Genomic DNA, 20,722 nt, shown 5'->3' with positions numbered 1-20,722 from the left:
TCATATTTAATCTTCTCTGATTCAAATAGCATTTTCATTTATTAGAAGTAAGCATGTAGGTGGTCTTTAAGGAGGAGTCGGGGCCAAATGAGACGCACCCACAATGTTAAGGTATCTTCCTGATAGGTCAAACTGGCTAAGGGGTGGGACGACAATGCAGTTGGTTTTAAAATAAGGAAGGCAACATAAACAGCGAACCACCTCCCTAGTTGGCAGGACGTGGTCACCACTGTTGATTTCATTTCATGGTCTCTGAACTCACATCAGGAACGTTAGCCGACAATTTAAACGGAACGGTCAAATGTGGATCTCGGCGCTCTTTGCGCGCGAATGAACCAGTGAGAAACCCATACAGCGTTGTGAGTAGCCTATCTTATCTTGAAAGTCACGGAAATAGATTTTTACTTTTCATGGATGTAAAAACGACTACTACAAAGTTCTTTGCATACAAGTACAAATGATAGGCAGTTTGACTTGGTTCTGTATGAGCATTTATATTTTGGACTTTACAATATGCTCTTTGCAAGGATTTTTTTGGTATTAAATGGGGTTACCATCTCGACCTAATGCACATGTTTAATCTATCCGCGAAACTTGAGAATTGCAGGCTATGGATATTTGTACAATTATGTTATTAATTCTAATTTAGATACACCGTTACACAGTGTAACCTATTGGCTGGGTAACACATTCGCAGTATCGTTTTCTTTATCCGTTCTTGTCTTTTTGTTACATCGCTGATTGGTCAGAGGTGATGTCGACAGACAGCTAGTGCCACTCGCCAAGCCATTGTTTGAAGAAGAGTGATAATATTGCATATGCGCGCAGAACAATGCTTTATTGCACCGACGCGTGTCCACTCTTGGGGCTGGGTTCCCCTGTTGTCATAGCTAGCCAGAAGGTACGGACGGCGAGATGCAGGGGATCCTGTCAGTGATATTCTCTTTGTTATCAAACATTTCAAAAGAAACTCGTGGAACTGCAACTATTGTATGTTTTTTATTATTATTGGAATATAAATGATTGCCGTTTTAGTCGTATACAATGTAAAAACAGCATTTTATTTTAAATCAACGTCAAGATTTGATTAACCCAATCAATGCACCTACTTGCATTAGGTATCTTGAACTTGTCTTAGACAACCAGAGAGATCTAGGATAACAAAACAAACAAAAAACTCAAAGAACAGAACATGGACCCCCAAGAAAGCACAGCACCATTAACCGTCGCTAAGGCAATTACATGTAGCTATGTTATAAATTATGTCATTAATAGCATACATAGGCTCTTGTCAGCTGTCCGGGGCAGTAGCATCCTGTGAAACAGTGCGCACAATCTTCAGGCCTTCCCGGACCCACTCAACCCGAAACCCTGCCAATATGGATAAGCATCTCTGTGTTTGATGCTTGATGTCTGTGCATGCCTGTGATTTGTGCACAAGGAAATGACCTGACACACCCTCGACAACTCTTTTTAGAGTTTTAGGATGACTTTCATAAGCAACCTCTCCCTTTCTTCTTTGAAATCACCACTCATTATTGTTCCATTCTATGTTGATGGATGAGCAAAATAAACCTTAATTTCAGACAAAATCTACTCTATTGGAAAGGATTATCTGTATAAACATTATTGTGTCACTGGTAGTCATATAATGATATAAAGTATTATTTTGTCATGTTAATCACTATTATTCACAGTGTTCGCTTGAGTTAAAGGTTGATAACAAAGGGTGGAAGTGAATATTAGCCAGAAGCACTGACACTGAGAGTCTGTGTGTCTTTGTCACACCACTCCATTTTCATAATGAAACTGTATGACTGGTGCATCATGCTTTGATTTGTATCTAGATGAGGACTAAATTAAACCTGTGGAATTTGCAGCTGCAAGTACACACTTCTCTCTCTGTCTCTCTCTTTTTATATATCTCAGTCTCTCTAACTTGATTACTGTGGTTTTCCACCAGTCTCCTCATTTGAGGACTGGTCTGATGAGATTGATTTAAATAATGTATTTTGCACTGAGGGACATAGTTTGTACCATAATGGAGTGCTCAGTGTAAGACAAAGCCTTAGATGAATTTTGAGCTTAACCACCAAACAGCTGCCTTTCGTGAGAGCAGAGTTGCACATTGTATAAAGGAACGAAACGATGAAGGAAAAATTGATGTTTTGAATTGACATATTTATCCTGCGTGTATCCTTGCTTCTATTTCAGACATGTTTGACATGTATTAAGAGAAATATCTACATGGGTGGTTTTATTGAGGTGATCCTTAGCTGTGCATTTTGAATGTCAACAATTTGTCTCCATAGTGGTATTATTTTTTTTCTCCTGCAAAGTGGCACTCCATCCCTCAAGCTCCCTGTAGGCTTTCTGCACAGCATATTCATGGCTTTGATGCCACACAAAAGAGCTCTTTGTACTTTGTTGGCACCCAATGATATAGATAAACCTCCTGCAATGAAAACATTTGTAGTTAGTTTCAGATGGAGCATGCAACATTTTTTTGCCATCAGGAATCTACTTGTTTTACTTTTTGGCTGTTCAGCCTTGGAATAATTGGAAAGGTGCTGAGTCACCGGAGGCCGTGCCTGTCATGTTTATTGAAGTGCTGTCTGCGCATGGTCTGCTACTGTTGGCTAATTGCTGATGTCTGATTGATTGACAGGAGGGCAGGCAATGTGATTGCTGCCCTAGATCTGAGCTGTGAAGCCTCTTGACCAGTTGACCTTCAGAACTACCCTCTTCCTCCTTACTTGCCAATCAAGATGTGTTACTGCTTGAACTGAGCGTCAATTTTGAATGTCCGAGCTGAGCTTTGTCAGTATCACTACTGGAATGTGGTCCATGCTGTTGGATTTCAGTGACAGTCAGTGTTTACATAACCAGATATAGCTTCAGAAGATTGGTGCAATGTGTTTGTGAAATTTTGCGATCAGATGGAATGCTCAGGGCCATTTGGGGATTGGAGGAAACAGACCAAGTGAAAGCCAAGAGCTAAGATGGAGGGCTGGTGTTCTTTGAAGCCCCAGAATGTGTCCTCAGTCTCCCAGTCTGACAGTTATTTAACGTCTTTCTGCATGCTTTTGAGGAACTTGAAGGTTTTCAAAAATCAAATGTATGAAAGCTGTTATTGTGTCATCAGAAAGGTGTCAGCCGCTCTCCCTGGTGACTGGCAGATGCATGACTCTCACTGACAGGTGTTTTGTGCTTTTCTCCTTTCCAATCTCCCATATGTTCTTCTTTCTTCTCCTTCAAATGGATGAAAGTCAGGATGAAAGCTTTTGGTTTCCACTTGCATTTGTAGTTTCAATAGAGGCAAATGCATTTCTGATGCTTTCAGTATCCAAGTCTGACAGTAGTAGTGATGACTAGAATATTTTGCTGCAAAATAAGATGTTTAGTAGAAAACAAAGCAAGTCATGTTTTGTAGTGAATTAAGAGAAGTTATTGTAGTTAGTGCCCTCAGAATATTCATATCCATGTATCTTGAATTTTACAGCAGATAGAGTAGCCTAGTTAATAGTAATTAGTTTTGATAGAAACATGTCATGATTCTCTTTCTTTTAGTCTATTAAACTTGCAGAGGAATCTACCCAACACTGTGGGGAGACTCATACACTTTGATAAAAGCCTGTTTTCCATGAGGTTGTTGAGCGATAGTCACTCTTATGAATACTTCAGGACACCCCTCTGAGCTGTGTTTTGCAAGTCAGTTTCCATCTCTTGATCTTGAATTGCTCTGTGTCCCTGCAATGCCAGCAGGTTTCCCCTCCTTTCCCCATCTATTCCCATGTGCATGGCAGCTCCATGCTGGCATCCAAGTGTTTTGCCCATGTCAGGTGGTTAATTGGCCTCCATCTGTTAGGAACAAGTGGCTGTGCTGAATCTTGGGATCTTGGGTAATGTGTGCCTGGAGTCTCTCTCTGTCTCTCTTTCTTTCTCTCTCTCTCTCTCTCTCTCTCACTCTCACTCATCACTGTCATATTGATTTGTCTGTACTTTTGTAACCCCTTGACTTGTGGCCTGCATTGTCATTGACAATTTTCCTATTGCATATATTGCTCTTGTGCCAAGACTTTGGGAAGATGGTATTATAAAATTAACTGGAATTAAGACAGGATCAAAAAAACGTTGGTCTTGGCTAAAGATTTCTAATGGTTTGGCAAGTTCAATAAATAATGAACTTGATTATGTTCTGAGTCACCACAGCTGAGAAAACTGGTTCTGTAGTCTTAAGAGAAGGCATGATTTTGGATGTATGAGTGTAAAATGAAGCACAATATAACACAACTGAGGTGTGTAGTCTCATGTCAGTGTCAGACTTGGTTTCACTTAGCATTTAGAAACAGGAAGTGCTCATAAACCAACGACATACAGGATGTCATGTGCTGCAATTGCATAACTGTGGGCATATACGTTGTGAGCTTGATTTCATCAAAACTCAGCCATAGAAACAGAACACATTGCTTTATGGGGTTCAAGGATAAAGGGCTGTAATGTGACTAATGCCTGTGTGCTTTTGTATACCTTTGCATTAGCCACATTCTTTACTACCTTGCCCATTTCCTCCTGGTGGACTCCATCCGTGTCTGTAAAGGCTGAAAAATCACATCCTAGGACTTGGGAAAGCCTTTTGTCAGCAGGAGTGTGCATACATCACAGTGTGTAGCCCACATCACTGTGTTATCTATCAAACTCTCAGATCCTCTATTCTCTTGATAATGGTCCTTTGATTTAAATGCTTTTTATATGCAACACTGTGCCATAGGAGCTTCAAATAGTATTAAAAAACTGTAGGAACCTATAGAACCTATGAACAGGAGACATTGCATTGTATCCTTTAATTTGATTTTATAACTAAAAAAAAATGATTTGATTTTTTTTAGTTATAACTACCAGAGTAACAAGACTAGGTTACATTTTCTTTCTTTTTCTGAAAGCAGAGATTTGTGCCAATACATTGTAATGGGTTGGCCCCATCAATGATATACGAAATAGAGCCTGAACTGCCTGTCCTCAAGTCATGGACCTCATTAACTATCACACTGATGCATGTTGGTGTCATGCTGAGTATTTGTGTTTGGATGAAAATGAAGATATTATAATCCCATTGACATGTCACAGATGTTGAATATAACACAGCAGGGATTAAACCAGATCCTGCTGTGAGACCTAACTCCCCCACCAAAGTTATAAAAATACCAGAGAGAAACACACACACACACACACACACACTTGGCTTGTATGATTGTTTCAAGAAAAGCTTGATGAAAGTCTGTAGTGGAAATGTATTTTACTTTTTGAAACCCAACATTTATTTCCCATATATTTAATTATTTTATTGAGTTTTGGGTTGTTGAGATATCTTTTATTTTTTTATACAAATATGTAAATGATGGTGTATATGTATGACATTGTGTGCTGCCGCACAGTGTATAGCATTTTATGGTCGACATTATAACCTTTACATTTTTATAGATCTTTTTGTCTCTTGTTTTTACCTCCTCTCTCCCTCAGTCTATTTTCGCTTGATATATTATTGGTGTCTATCTATAAATTGAGTCTGCGAGTCACTGTGTGATTCCACCTGAATATCTCCGCTTCTACCAGAGGTGCTTGTAATAAATGCAATTCAAGCACTTTTCTTGGGGGGAAAAAATATGTCTGACAATTGATGGGGTGCCAACAGTGACCTTCACTAATAACGAGGTGATGTCTCGCTATCTGGGGCTGAAAATGAATGAGCGATATAGCAGCAGAGGTAGAGCGCGGCGCTTCCTGACAAAATGTAGCATGGGACATGCCAGTTGTTAAATCCCATTCCTCAGCAAAAATTGGAAAAAGGAAAGGGACGGCTTGAATTGGTTCCGAAATCTAGGGAGGGAGAGGGAGTGTGTCAGGGAGGGATGGAGGAAGGGAGTGATGGTGAGTTGAAACTTCCAAGGATACACTACCAAGGTTACCTTGTTTTAGAATTATGTCATAAATTGAGTTGTGACCCCATGGGATCATGTTTCTGCAGCGATTATATATTATGTTAGTGTATCTGACTATTTTTTTTCTCATGCAAGAGTATTAGTACAAAATGGAGTCTTCGTGCCAGTTGTTAATGGTTGTTTGCAGGCCTGTAAGTGAGCTGATATTGGTGTTTTTGCATTAGATGCTCCCCGCTGCCTGACACTCAATTTGTTTTGCCATTCCTATCTAAAATGAGTTTTTCATGCGCACGCAGCCAATATTGATGCTTTCCACTGGCCTCCTGTCTTGGCCTTAATGACACCATTAAATGCATTTCTCCAATGCCTTGTTGATCTTTACTATGTATTTATTTAGGTTGCAATTCAGCATTTGCTTTGTCGAGTTTATTGGTAATGTATCCTCTCGGTATCCAAATCACTTTGTTTTTCCCTGGCACGCATTGTTTTAGGGGGTATGTTTTGATGAATGTGGTTGTGTTGCTTTTGTATAAATGCTGACTAATGGTGGACAGTCATCTGAACCAGCCATTGTTGTCAGATAAAAGGCATTTTATTCCCCACTGCAAACACCCTGTGAGAAAGGAAAAGATTGCTTTAGCCTGGACAGTTGCTATTGTCCTACTCGTACCCCTATGGACAAAGAATGGGACAGTGATGTGCTGATTAACATTCTCAGAGCGTCGCTCTGAACAATTCATTTGCCTCTCCTATGGAAATTATCAGTGCAACATGTAGGGATCTTTTTTTGTTGAATGTAAGTCCTCAAAATTCCCTTTCCTTGTCAGTCCCCGGATAACCTTCATTTCACAGTGGCCAATATCTCTGCAACCAGCTGCACAGCCCTTTCAGTGAAACCTTGATGACAATCAGTTCACACGATTAACTGAGCAGTGTCTTTCAGTCGCGACTGACCGAACACGGGAGACGTGGTAATTAGTGGTGCTTGTCTTGACACACGCGTCGAACTGAGTGCAGTGCGGTGAAAGGTGGTGTTTTCTGCCAGGTTAATTAACCAGGATGAATGGGCAGCTGGCGATTCAGCAGTGGTACTACAGGGAAGCTGCAGTCAAAAGCAGTCAAGGGTGCGTTTGTGGAAGATGATGGGGGAAGTTGAGTAAGAAAGGATGTGGGAGGATGGACTGAATCAGTCTGCTAAAGGGAAGACTAGATGGGCTACAGAGCTGTGATGATCCTTTGTGACTGTCCTCCCCTCTGAGGTCATGTAGCCTTGTGTTCATTGGAATAAGAAGTCTGAGTCACCGACATTCACTTGTATCTGACCCACTTGCCTCCATGCAGACAACGCTGTGTGGTTACAACCATTATTCACCGATTGGGTTTTAGATCAAGAAAAGTTGCCCCACTGTCTCACATTAATCTTTAATATAAGGCCAGATGTGGCGGTCCTCTGGAGGACTTGGGTCCCTTTCAAACAGGCCAAGGATGTTCATATGGGTCATAACAGATGCTACATGTGGTTTTCGTTAAATGTTTGGCACGCTGCACAAAGAAGACCATGACGTTCCATACTTATATTAGGGCTGCACGATTTTGGAAAAATACTGTATCTATATGTCTCTAATAATCTAAATAATCTCCAACATTGTGATTGCGATTTGATTTGCGATATCAGTCAAGCTTCAGTTCAATATTCCAAATTTTACTTTAAATTGGGCCACTTCTGATTGTGCATGCATAGTGCAAGGGAATCACAGCACACCTGTTAGGTGAACTTCACTGTCACAGAAGGAGGATGACATGAATATAAAAATTAGTTGCACGCTAAGGGGTTTACATTGATTTTGTAAAAGAAATTTCAGCTATAAAGTTAATAGACTGGGGCGGTCTATACATGGATGGCATTTCTTTTCTTCTTTCTGAATAAAGTATGATCTGACATTTTTTTTAGCTTTTTTTTTTGCGCAAATCACTGTTGCGATTTATACACGGTGCGGTTAATACACAGGAAATTACTGCATTGTGTGTGGCTTTGGACAAAACCATAACCATAAATTCTTCATCGATTACAGTATTCCAGGGACTTCAAAACAGTGGCATGTTGATTTTTTTGCCTTTAATCATTTTACAAGCATCCTTCTAATTGAGGAGCCCTTTAACACATCTCTTGCTGGTATGGATTTTCCATTGTTAAGAGCTGGCACTAGACAGACACCTGACCCACTTTTATAATTAAAGCGTGTCTGACCGTCCTTCTCAGTGGCTTTCCCTCCTCGGTCCATTTATTAATGGTGCATCCAAATCATCCCAGGAGGGCGCCTACCCTAGTGCCCGCTGCCGCACTCATGTACACATAATCAGAGCCTCACATGGTTTCAGGCCAGCAGTGCTTGGATGTAGAGCTAGTGCGGATGAAAACTTGTATGCACTGAGTGCCTGGCCTGGAAATTGGTATGTAAATATTGAAGCAGTGTTGTTTCCCCCCTCATCTGCACCATGCAGGTTATCTAGCTCTCTCTCTCTCTCTCTCTGTCTGTCTGTCTGCCTCTCTCTCTTTCTCTCTCTCTCCCTCCCTCCCCCTCTCTTTCACTGTCTGACGGTAGTAGTCTTATTTTACTTTTAGATTTGATGTGGGGATTGAATTTGAAAGCTATTTTCCCTCTGTGGAATTACCGTGATGTGTTCGGTGAGGTCCAGAGTCCAGCAGGGCAGTGTGTGTTCCTGCAGGCTCAGGCGGAGCTAATAGCATTTTTATCCAAGGAGGGTGGGGGAGATGATTTTTCAAAGAGTGACCCCGGCTGACCCCTGCTGGAAGTTCTCGGACGGGAGGTTGGCGAGCCGTGCTTGTCACAGCGGTTTCCCTGCTGATGTGAAAACAAAGACCAGTGGGGTGCATGAGATCAGCCAACAGCACCCCCTTTACTGATTTACTGATGGAGCAGGCGGAGCAGTCAGACGGGCCACCGATGACATGCAGGAGGCTTTGGTGGAGGAGAGACAGCTCTGACTGGCGAAGTTGAGGAGAAAGAGGGTGTAAATGTGTAAAATTATTTAGTTTGTAATGTCTGTATTGTTATTGAAGTTTTAGAAATGAATGACTGTTGTGTGTTTTTTGTAAAATCAATGTTTTGCAACAGTCTTTGATCATGACTAGACAGAATTTTGCATGCATCTGTACATTGCTACATAATATCTGTGATGTAGCCTACCTTTTACAATACTAAAGAATTTAAACTTTAAAGAAGTCTTGCATCATTGACTCAAGTCTCAAGAAAGAACTGAAATAAGAAACGGCCCCATGAGAGGGAGAGATATTTGAACTGGGCAGTCCAAGGGCTGAGGGAGGAACAGGGAGCCTCCATCAGGATAAAGGAGCCAGCAAGGGGGTGGGAGCGTGAGATGTTTACTGTTGTGTCCCTCTCACAATTACGGGGAACAGATGGAGCCTCACAGAGCAAGCAGTCAAGAGATGAAGACCGGCAGGTAGGAGGGAAGAGAGATGGAGACTCCGGGAGAGGCAGACAGAGATGGAGATCGAGGGAGACCTGGAAAGAGAGAAGGAGGGAATTATGGGCCGGCCCCCACGATTCCCATTTGTCTTTCCATCCGCCGTGCGCCGAGATGGCTCCGTTCTGCTCCGCCGGCGTGGACGTTTACTGGGCAGACTGCCACTAATGCACTGCCTGACGCTCCCCACCTGCGCTTCTGTCATCCCCGGCCCTGCCTGGCCTGGCTCCAGCCCGCCTCCTGCCCGCCTCCTGCCCGCCTCCTGCCTGCCTCCTGCCCGGCTCCAGGCTCCAGCCCAGTCGCTGGCTGCTGGGCTCCAGGTGCTGGGGAGCAGCTCGGCTCGTCGGCCCGTCACCGGCAGCGCTGCATGTCGGACATGGTGCCAGGGCTCCTCTGGACAGACGCCACACAACAACAACAACAACAACATCAACAAAAATGTGCTGTGCCTGCTGTCACCTTCCACAGTCCTGTCATGGCACAGATGTTGACATTATGTTAAATTTTGCCCAAATGTACATCTGTTGTCATTTTTCATTAGTGTTGATTTGTGTCCAGGTGTTGGTGTTAAATAGACAAAATATGTTTTGAGGCATTGGCTCACATGAATGTTTCTACATAATTGGTCATTTCAGGAGTCGGGTTTTCATGAATGCAATGAAAACATGTGAATGAGCTCAATATAACCCAGCTAATGATGTCCACTCATGATTTTATGTTAAGTGGCCTGTCATACACTGTGGGCAATGTAGAGTCATGAACTATTACACTTTTGACTGGCCTATTGAATTGAAGTAGCACTGCGGCAGCAGAACTCCTGCATACAAAGCATATCTGCTCATTTCAGTGGATGCTGAAAACCAGCTGATTATCACTGAGAGAAGTGGGTGTCACCATGGCAGCGATTAAGGTTAAGTGCACCTCCTTGCCTGGGGGGAGGTGGACTGTTACATGACTGAAGAGTGAGAGTGGGACTGTGTGTGAGTGTGTGTGTGTGTGTGTGTGTGTGTTTGCTGCATGTGGTAATGGACTATTTCAGCAAGAGGCCTCATGCATGTAAGCCCCCCCCGCTGTGTGTTTTTAGGCTAATTAGCTTGGGCGTGAGACCCAAATCAAATGTCCTCCATTTTAAATTCAGCTGAGGTCATTCATGTGACTGCAGACCTCCCTTTCTCCCTTTGCTATCTTTCTTTCACACTCTCTTTCCTTCCCTCCCCTCGTTCCCTTTCACTGTGGGGGTGACGGTGGGTTAGGTTCTGATTTACTGGAGGTCATATTCCACTCGTGTGTGTGGTGAACATTTGTGTGGAGGCGCTTGCCTTTGCAGCGTCCTTTCTGCATAAGCTTTCTCTTAAGTTTGAAATTGTTCGTCGAGGAAGGGCTTGGGAATAAGGAGAGGAAAGGAACCTCCTTAAATAAACCAAGGATCAGTCCTCTGTCCTCTCTCTCTGACACCTCGTTTTCATCTGGAGTTCTTCAGGGCCGCACTGAAGTACCTACCCTGAGGCAGGTACTCTGTTCGGCCCCGTAGAAGTTCCCGGGAACGTCGCGTTACGGGTCAGTTCGTCTCTAGGAAACACACACAAATGTCCCCGCCGTAAAACCAAGTTCCAGGTCCAAGAGTTAGGCCTACATGTGGATGCTGCACTGACACAATCTTATCTGTCACTGATCAAACTTCCTAGCCTGGAAAGATTAAGGGTCTGGCCACAAATAATGTAATGTCCCAACTCGGCGGGGGCATTTGAAAATCTCACTGCACGCAATTGAATAACACTATACGACCGATGTTAACAAACTGATTCCGGACTTCGATGCAATTGGATACACTACGACTGTCATTTGTTTAGCTGATCAGATTTATTCATGTACTGTTTATCTAGATACCCAAAGCACTATAATGAGGGGGGATCTCTCTTCAACCACCACCAAACCCAACAACAACACATCCTAAATCAAATCCAAGATCACACACCACAGTGTTCTTCAAATGCAGAACTTATTACAGTGATTTCCTTGACATGACCTTGTTTGTCGAAGGGGGAGTTGCTAGTGTATCAGTTCAGTTCAGTGATTTGCACAACAGGCACATGGTCTTTTTAGACTGCTGGGACACCCATCATGTGTGCAATGACATTGTGTGAAAATGGTGTTGGTGAAGGTTAAAACTTCTATGCGTGTCTTTGTGACTTCACCTCACACACACACACACACACACACACACACACACACACACAGTACGGAGAGACAGAGAGATGAACATAGGGGAGAGATAGACATGAGATGTAAAGGAGATAAATCCACATTTGTTGTGAAAAGACAATATAGAATTAATATATGAGAGAGATAGAAAAGGTAAAGAGGGTGTGTGTGTGTGTGTGTGTGTGTGTGTGTTTTTGTGAGTTGAATGACAAGACTGTGTGTGTGTGGGGGTCTGTTTGATGTGTATTGGTTATTGCATGCACCAGTGTCTGTCTGGCTGTAGTTCATTTTCAACGTGATGTAATTAAGCGTTTAAGCCTCAGCAGTTTTCACCAGGCTAATTAGTTTAGAAAGTGCTGATTTCCCCTGGCGACGGGACCAAGGGTGACAACGACCCACTTTGTTACTGCTAGTAATCATGGCAGTCCTGTCCCTCACAGGTGCTCTTTCTCTACCCCAGCATATTCCTCCCTCTCTTTCCTTTCTCCCTCTCTTCCTCCTGCATCTTCCTCTCTCACTCTCTTTCTCCCTTGCATCTTCCTGTCTCTTTCTTCGATGTGCCACTCTGCTGTGTGTCAACACATACTTCTGTCTGCCACTGCGTATACCACGCTCACACCTCTGTGCCTGCTGCACAGTGCTCCTGTCATAACTGCTTCCCAGTGTGTTGAGAACACGTCAGCATGATTGGCTGACTCCGGGCTAACTCCCCAATTTAACAAGACATGTTATCATCATGTCTCTTTTGTCTCTATGGAGTCTTTAGGAGTCATTGTTGTTGACTGTGGTCTGACCGTTAGTTAATAGAACTAGATGTGTGCATAGTCATCATATTCACCTGCCGATGATGATGGAACATCATTGATTTTGGTAACACTCATAACCACTAAAATTCTAATTATTTACACATGCAACCTAAAGCTTTTAAAGACCCTCAGCAGCCTCCAAGTCCTCCCTTGCTCTCTGTTGGAGACAAATTGAATCCCCATTTCTCCTTACAGTGTTTTTTGTAATTGTTCCAAATCGATGCTTCACGTCTGAGAGCTCAGGCCGAGGTCAGGGTTTTCTCCACCAACACAGATTAAAAAAAAAGTGGTTACCATGGCTACAGGGCATTGCATTGACTGTATTGCTCTGGATTTTCTGAAGCACATTTGAGAGATTGTGTGTGTGTGTGTGTGTGTGTGTGTGTGTGTGTGTGTGTGTGTGTGCGTGTGTGCGCGTGTGTGCACACTAGCCTTGTTCAGGGAGGACAGGAGAGCTTGCTTTTCAGCCGCCCAAACAGTGTGCTATGACCCGTACACTTAAGTCTGCATTCATTAGGAATAGTCAATAAGAGTTTTGCTTTAAAGACACGTGACATTTTGTTAGGCTTCCTGAATCAAATTGAGTTTAGGCACACATCTCTCATACAGAGATACATAGATACATACTAGACAGATGGATCGACAGACACACAAGGCAGAAAGATAGATAGGCAAGACAGCCACATAGACAGACAGATAGACAGACCGCAATTGGGAGCAATACAATAGTTTTCCCCCATCATGTTTCAGAGAAGCAAACCCACCGAGAGTGCAGAGCTCTGGCGATCTGTACGATACAGACGATTGAAAAGGACAAGAAATAGGGTTAGGGGAGAGGAGAATGCAGTTATGGGGCAGGGAGATGGACAGCAAGCAGGTTACTGGGGAGGGAGAAATGGGAATGTTGTCTTCAGGGGAGGCTGTGTATGATTTGATCTGGGGGATGTGGTTATGGGGCGAGTGGTATGGCTTGGAATGGGGTTCCAGATTTTGAGAGGAAAAAAAGTGAAGATGGGTAAGTGAATCACTCTTCTAGGGGTCCTGGTGCAGGGTGTTGGGGCAGTGATGGTAGATGTGTGTGTGTGTGTGTGTGTGTGTGTGTGTGTGTGTGTCGTTATAAAGTGGGCCTGTGGCGAAAGCTTTGACTGAGTGTCACACTGTTAGCTCAAGGACAAGCCAGTGCTCAGTCCACACTTTACTTTCTGTTAGAGCCCCCCCTCTCTTTCTCTCTCACTGTCTCTCTCTCCATCTCTCTCTCTTTCTATTTCTCTCACTGTCTCTCTCTTTGTCGGTCTCTATTTATCCCTCTAATTTTGAAGTATGGTCTGTCATTTCCTGTGTGGTCACCTGGTTTGCCCTTCTCTGAGCATTTCAGCCTGGTGTCACAGGCCTTGCTGTATCGGCAGTAATTTTAACTTGTCGCTGAAGTGCCACAGTTAGCAGGCAGTTTAACCCCAGCTAATTTGCTTCAGTAATTAATCATATTGTAGGTGAAATGGAAGCCGCTGTAATGCTGTGTGGTCACTCTAATGAATTTGGCAAAAGTGTTCCCAACTGAAATATGTTGAAAGTTGAGTCAGTAGTTTTGAATGTCTCTCAGAGGTACGGTTGCATGTACAAGGTGGCCTTGAATGTGCTTATTTATATCCCTGATTTGATCCCAAAAAAAACAATCCGTCCTTCACAGTTAAATACTACAGTGGTGGATACATTCAGTGTCAGTTAAGTGGTTCTTGTTCATGTTGCACAAACAAATCAGCTTCATCCCTGCTCTCCTGTGCTTTTGGCTTGGTACTTGGTTATATTGCGAGTATGCATACCATTGCATAACACTAATATACAGTACATTGTAATTATTTGATCATATTTGAGATACTTATGCAGCAAACCATTTTTCTATCTATATATCACACCACAGTGAAGAGGTTACAGTAAATGGATAAGAATCATCCACAGGACACAATGCAATGTGTCTAAGATGTGCTTGTGTGCCTGAGCGTGTGCGTGTGTGTGAGGGTGTGGCTGGACGTGTTTAGACAGAGCCTGCCCTGTTGACTCCCTGAGTATTCCACTGACAGACTGAGCATTTGCATTATAGGTCAGGGCCACCGGCCACATTGTTTCATAGCGTTTGTCATCTAGACCTCGCGCAATCTCTCTTGTGTGCCTTATCGACTGTGGAGCGGTTGTCCATGGTGTGCTTCATCATTATCCAAGTTTGCTTAGCCTTTTTTAAGAATCTTGTCTGCTTCATATCGATTATCAATGACCTTGTCTTTAGTACTGGATTCTGCATCAATTGTGCTTTTTCAGCCACTGCAGTATAAAGTAATACACTTTATTTCAGGCTTACTGTAGAGCACCAGTGCTAGCAACAGCACACTACCAGCTGTTCAAATTCTACTCCGTTGGATAATCCTATCGGTATTATTTAGTATGTTTACATCACCTCAATTTATCCTTCTTAGACTTCATGTCTGTGTTTTGTCTGCAAGACATCTGAACTTGTTCTTGTTAATACTACTACTAACACTCATGAACTTTGGTAACTTGAGTGACCACAGTTTCTGTCTCCAGGATGCAGACATTTTTTCCCTCTCAAAACCGTGAGTTACTATTTTGAAATGTTGCAGCTAAAGAATTTGGGGTGTAGAGTAGAAATTGAGTTGTGCACAGAACTGAGCACAGCTTTCTTTTTTAAGTTCATTTTTCTTTTGTCCTGTTTTCTTTTCAGACACCACACAACATTATGGAGTGTTGAGTCGCCTTTTGATTTTATGTCCATTTCCCTATCAGAGAAGGTATGTGTCTCTCTTTCTCATGCTGTTCATTATTAAAGCTTTTTTAATCGATTGTTTTAGATTAGTTTTGGGTGCTTTCTCTGATGGGTTATGGCAAAGCTTTTTACTCTTAAGTGCTCTTTGTTAAATGTTGGAGAGGTCAATAGCTAGCCTATGACATTTTGCTCCATTTCCGTTTAATTACTAAGAGTGAGCTGCTGGGTTTGCACTCTCTCGTCTAGGCCATTATGATCTATGAGGGAAGGTATATGCTGAAAAAATTATGAGTGATTTTTCTTTGAAAACATCAACTGTATTACCCTCTTGGGAGGACAACATGAAATGCAAACCCATTTGTTGTTTTTGTTGCAATTGTGTGCTACATTGTAGCGAACTTAAAGGAGAATTCTGGCTCGGTGCAAGAAATCGGTGCTACCTAGTTCGAGTTGCTGCAGCTAACACCTAGAGCAGACAGGCAGCTACTGTGCTACACTCTGAGGGCATTTTTAATATCATGCATACTGGGTAACATTTGGTGCTGAGGGGGTAATCAATTATTCTAAAACTGGCAAAAAGGTCATGCTCCTGCCTGAGACATCAAATGACTTAACATTTGAAACGTTTAAGTCATAATATGACAATTGTTAATTTCCAGAGAAATGCAATACTGTTTGACTGGCTCCAAAATCTTGTATCACTTTATGGCTCTGTAATAAATGTTTATTCTTTTACAAACCTATGCTAAAAAAGGCTTAAAATAGGCTAAACAACCCGTTATTCTTTACACTGACTTGCTCACTGTCCATGCACCAACATGTTTATTACCATGGTGACTGGGAAGTAAACAGAAGGCAAAACGTCATCATGCCTATTCCAACAATGCAGTTTGTTACTTACATTATAGGAAGTCTCTACTTAAACTGCCCAAACAACTACATTAGACACTCGTAAAGCAAACCCCAGGGTGTTTATATTGTAATTTATTGTAATTAATTCACAAGTCACTAACATGCAAACCCCTCTTGAATAATCAGCTTTCATAAATTGTTGTTTTATATTGACGGCTGATCATCACCTGCACCTGTCTAGAGATGAATACCCCTCATTTATGACCTATGATGATTACACTGCCTGGCCACCTAAACATAATTCTTACCTCCCTGTTTAGCTGGTCGCATACTAGCTGTGTTTTAAAAAGGGTTTTTAAGGCTTAGAACAATGCAGACTGTAAATACAGCCCTTAGTGTTTCTATGACTACCTAGACACCGTAATTTGTCTTTGATGCATCCTCAGTGCATTTGTGAGGTGGAACAGCTTTGACCTTTGCTCATGTATAGGCCAAATGCAAATTATGCAGGTTGCTTGTTTCTTTCAGGAACACTCTGTCTATGTAGTGCAATCAAAACTTATACATTGCACACATATTTGGTGTATGAAGACCACACACTCCTCGAATGACTGAGAGATGTGTCTACTGTAAGTGAGAATAGCCTGCATGTCTCCATACATTCAGTACTCTATAGGCCATGTTTGTATCACTGCTTTATGTATCATTCTGGTTTTGTGTGTGGTTGTTTGTGTTTGCATTTTAATCTCGGATCAAACGCTGCACCAAAATGGAGTATTCTGGGTCTTCGCCCTTCCGACTGTTTATCTCCTCCTCACCACTGTGAGACCCCCCTCACCCCCATAAATGGCTGTCAAAAACTCACCCTTTGATGTTACTCACCTGTCATTTGTTTAGTTGTTTTGAGGGTTTGCAAAAACATGTCGCCTTCATACCATCCATTTTACATTTTTTTGTTCCTTGAGTGCATTTTATTTTTGCAGAGTTGTCCGACAGCAGGAGTGTCAGGGGGGAAATCAGACATCAAAGGATGTTGAATTGGCAACACATGGGAAACATTTTTTGAGGCGAAAAAGGCAGAAAGCATTGGATGGCTGTCTAATTGCCAGAGGACGGAGGAGGGTTTGGCACTGTGGGGCGAGCCGATCTAATTTACTTTCTCTGGTTGTGAAATAATTCCCTTGTTATGAAAACACTTCACTCAATTTATTTTCAAGACGCTTGGATGTAAGATAGCTTAGTAAACTGTGACATGAGAAATCATTGTGTAATGTGGCGCCATTACTGATAGCCCATGCTTAGTCATTGTCTATCAACATTCCCTGTTTTGATTGATTTATTGTTTAATGGTCAAACATCTAAACTTTAGTGTAAACTTATTTATTATTTTGTGTTTACAATGTCAGTTTATTTGTGTTGAGGTGGAAGTGTAGTGATGCAGTATTCATTCATCTCTAGAATATTTGAAGTGACAGTTTGACAAGTTCAACCCTTCACTTGACTATGGACATATGGATGAAATAGTATTGCCATTTCTCAAATGTTCCTTCTTCAGTGTCTTACAATAACTCCTAACTTTTGGCATAAAATAATACATAAACTTCAAAATGCCAAACTCTTGTGACTTACAAACTAGTTCCTCAGTCTGTGCATTGTACCATACATCAGGATGTTGACATTAACATTTGAGAAGGGTTTAAGGAAGAGATTACATAGGGCTCTTTGCAAATGTGCCACTGAAAGGTGTTTAGCAGTTGAGATGCTGAAAGAATTTGAGTCAGTCTTGTTAGATAAGTTTGTGAGGTGTTTAAAATGATATGAATCAGATTGTGTGCATGAACGTGCATTTTGTGTGTGTCTGTGTGTGTGTGTGTGTGTGTGTGTGTGTGTGTGTGTGTGTGTATTTGTGTGTGGCAGGTATTGTATTATCTAATCTAGGCATGTGTGCATGTTTGATGGATCATCTCTGGATGCATCTTTGCCTCTCAATAGCTGGCTGCTGGAGGCCTCTTCTGTCAATCACCTCATTGATCGGCTTGTGTTTTACCACGGCGTGTCATTGTCACACTGACACCAGTCGCTATGGATTATCTCCGTGGCTGTGTGTCAGTTTCCTCCGCGGCTCGTCTCTCTGCACTGACAGGTGCCTGAGACTCCAGACGACACCCAGCACACACATTACACATGTTGATGAAGCCGCACTATCAACACATCCAATGGCCAGACTGGAGCACCCTTTCAGGCAGAAGAGTCTTCTAATGTTTAATTTGGGATATTTATTTGGTGCATTTATTTGCAACTACAACAATATGTACAGTGTAGCCAAACATTGTGGAACATAACACATCTTGCAATCTGCAACAGTATGCATCAGCATTATTTTGAAGCATATTTTTAAATTGGCAACTAGTTCTGGTACTGTGTTCTAATTCATTTAGTTGGTTAATGGTCATGAGGACAGATAAACACACCTATCATTGCAACTATCCACCTTGGCTATGCACGACGAAGTGCTGTATAGTAGTGTAGTATAGTATAGTATAGTGTATATATACTCTTTTGATCCCGTGAGGGAAATTTGGTCTCTGCATTTATCCCAATCCGTGAATTAGTGAAACACACACCGTGTACACACAGTGAGGTGAAGCACACACTAATCCCGGCGCAGTGAGCTGCCTGCATCAACAGCGGCGCTCGGGAAGCATTGAGGGGTTAGGTGCCTTGCTCAAGGGCACTTCTGGTCGGGGTTCGAACCGGCAACCCTCCGGTTACAGGTCCGAAGTGCTAACCAGTAGGCCACGGCTTGCTGTGTCCATCAAGAGACATTAGAGTTAACATGCTAGCAAAATTTGTATTAGTGCCAACTGTTGTTGGTGATCTGTAAGGTTTTGCATTTAAAATAAAAGTGTTTGAAACCTCAGAAAAAATTCTGGCCCCTGTCTGAAAGGAATTCTTCATGTTCAGCAACACAGAGGACTGCTTGCCTGTTATGGGAAATGAAACCCCCTATGTCCTTGAAAGGCTCAGGGTTGTCAAGCCAAGACCACACTGAAGCCATAACAGAACCTCAGTGTTTTGGGCAACTGATAATAAACACATTACATAAGTCTGTTCCTCTGCCAACTCCTCAGCTTGTCAAAGGAATAATAATCCCCCTTTAATGCAGTAACCTGTGGAAAAGCCGATTGATAGGAAAATGGCTGTGTCATCAGAGGCTTGGTCTATTGATTCTGTCGATGTCAACTGTGAGTCACAGCACTCTGGCCATCGCGGTGCAGAGATTGGGCTTTCCACCATTAGTACTGACTTCAAGTGCATTAGGGATAAGGGCCAGATAGCAGGCAATTAGTGACAGAAAGTAAACAAGGCAATTTTGGTAAAGATATTTTCTAAGGGTGGGGTCACTTTACACAGCAGGGCTACAGCTATAGTGATCGTTGTGTTGTACAGAAGGTGTTGCATTGAGGGAGTGTTTGTGTTGTAGCGATTCTCAACTGAATGTACACTGTTAATTTAAGGCATGACTCAGTTCAGTTTTCATTGTTAATCTCCTTGGGAAATTCTGTTAGTCTGCAAGTGTATTTAGACTATTTTTTATCATGTTGTCTGCACTGGTTGTATTGGTCCCGGAGTGTACTGTGGAACAACATGCATCCATTTCCTGAATGTTTTGTCCATTGTAAATGTTTTCTTTATGTGGTGCCTGGCTGAGTTATAGTCTAAACATAGAGATACATTTTAATAAACCACCTGAAACTGTTGCAATTTGCTTCCCTCTATCTCTGTGGTCTTCAGGCATAACTGCTATTATAAGAATATGTTTAGTCTTTACAAAGTATATTTATTCAATTTTTGTTTACTTAGTATTTCATGATTTACATAAGCCTGTATAATATATGGACTCTTTGAATAAATACATATTGTTGCATGTTACTTACATAGTTTCTTGATCCCAACTGCGTCATAATGCAGTGAGAAGGAGATGAGGGAGTCGACGGGAATTCTGGGAGGTTTCATAAGGGTGCCAGACTGGCAGGGCCTTCTGCTAGAGGCCAGACTGTGTGTTATGAGTGACACCCATCAACAATGACAAGGTGACAGGGAACTGTTACAGGGCATTTCTTGAGAATAGCCCCCCTCCTCGCAAATACACACACACACACACACACACACACACACACACACACACACACACACACACACAAATGCATGGCTTTGGATATATTAATTGAAGCATTTATGTCATTCTAGTTTCTTAATTTAAAGGAATAGAATCCATGTAGCACACATTTTGGAGAAGGGCAATATAAGTCCTTAGCCACCACAGCACTTGTAATGTGCCTCTACTTGGTGGTTGCAAAGAGGTCACTCCGTGTTTTTTTTTCTGTCAGTGTGTGAATTCAATACTTGTGGTGCTGCATCACTTTAAATGAGTTGTTTCTTTTTTGGACTTTGATCAGTCTTGTCATAAATGATGTATATTACTGGCCCCAAGTGACCACCTGGCCTCAAGAAGCTGCTTATATCGGTCTGCCTTTAAATTAATGTGACCGCCTACAACATTAAGCCTTAGTGACTTAAGTGACAGTGAAAGAGGTATTGTGTGTGTGTGTGTGTGTGTGTGAGTGAGAGTGTTTAGC

At 42.2% G+C, this 20,722-nt stretch overlaps 1 protein-coding gene across 3 annotated transcripts in view; it reads left to right on the top strand.

Annotated features, from left to right (window-relative positions):
• The first annotated feature begins 201 nt into the window (after positions 1-201).
• Positions 202-20,722, top strand: part of LOC125309535 (E3 ubiquitin-protein ligase RNF152-like) — a 28,179-nt gene continuing 7,658 nt past the window's right edge. The window contains exons 1-2 of one of the 3 annotated variants that reach the window (XM_048266523.1): positions 202-359; positions 15,189-15,255. The gene's annotated coding sequence lies outside the window, so the exon portion shown is untranslated. Of the gene's footprint in view, positions 360-14,386; positions 15,061-15,188; positions 15,256-20,722 lie in introns of those variants that run through there. The other 2 variants (XM_048266525.1, XM_048266524.1) reach the window with 2 other exon arrangements.

Source organism: Alosa alosa, chromosome 16 (genome assembly GCF_017589495.1).
Source record: "Alosa alosa isolate M-15738 ecotype Scorff River chromosome 16, AALO_Geno_1.1, whole genome shotgun sequence".
NCBI lineage: Eukaryota > Metazoa > Chordata > Actinopteri > Clupeiformes > Clupeidae > Alosa > Alosa alosa.
This window is presented reverse-complemented; position numbering and strand designations above follow the sequence as displayed.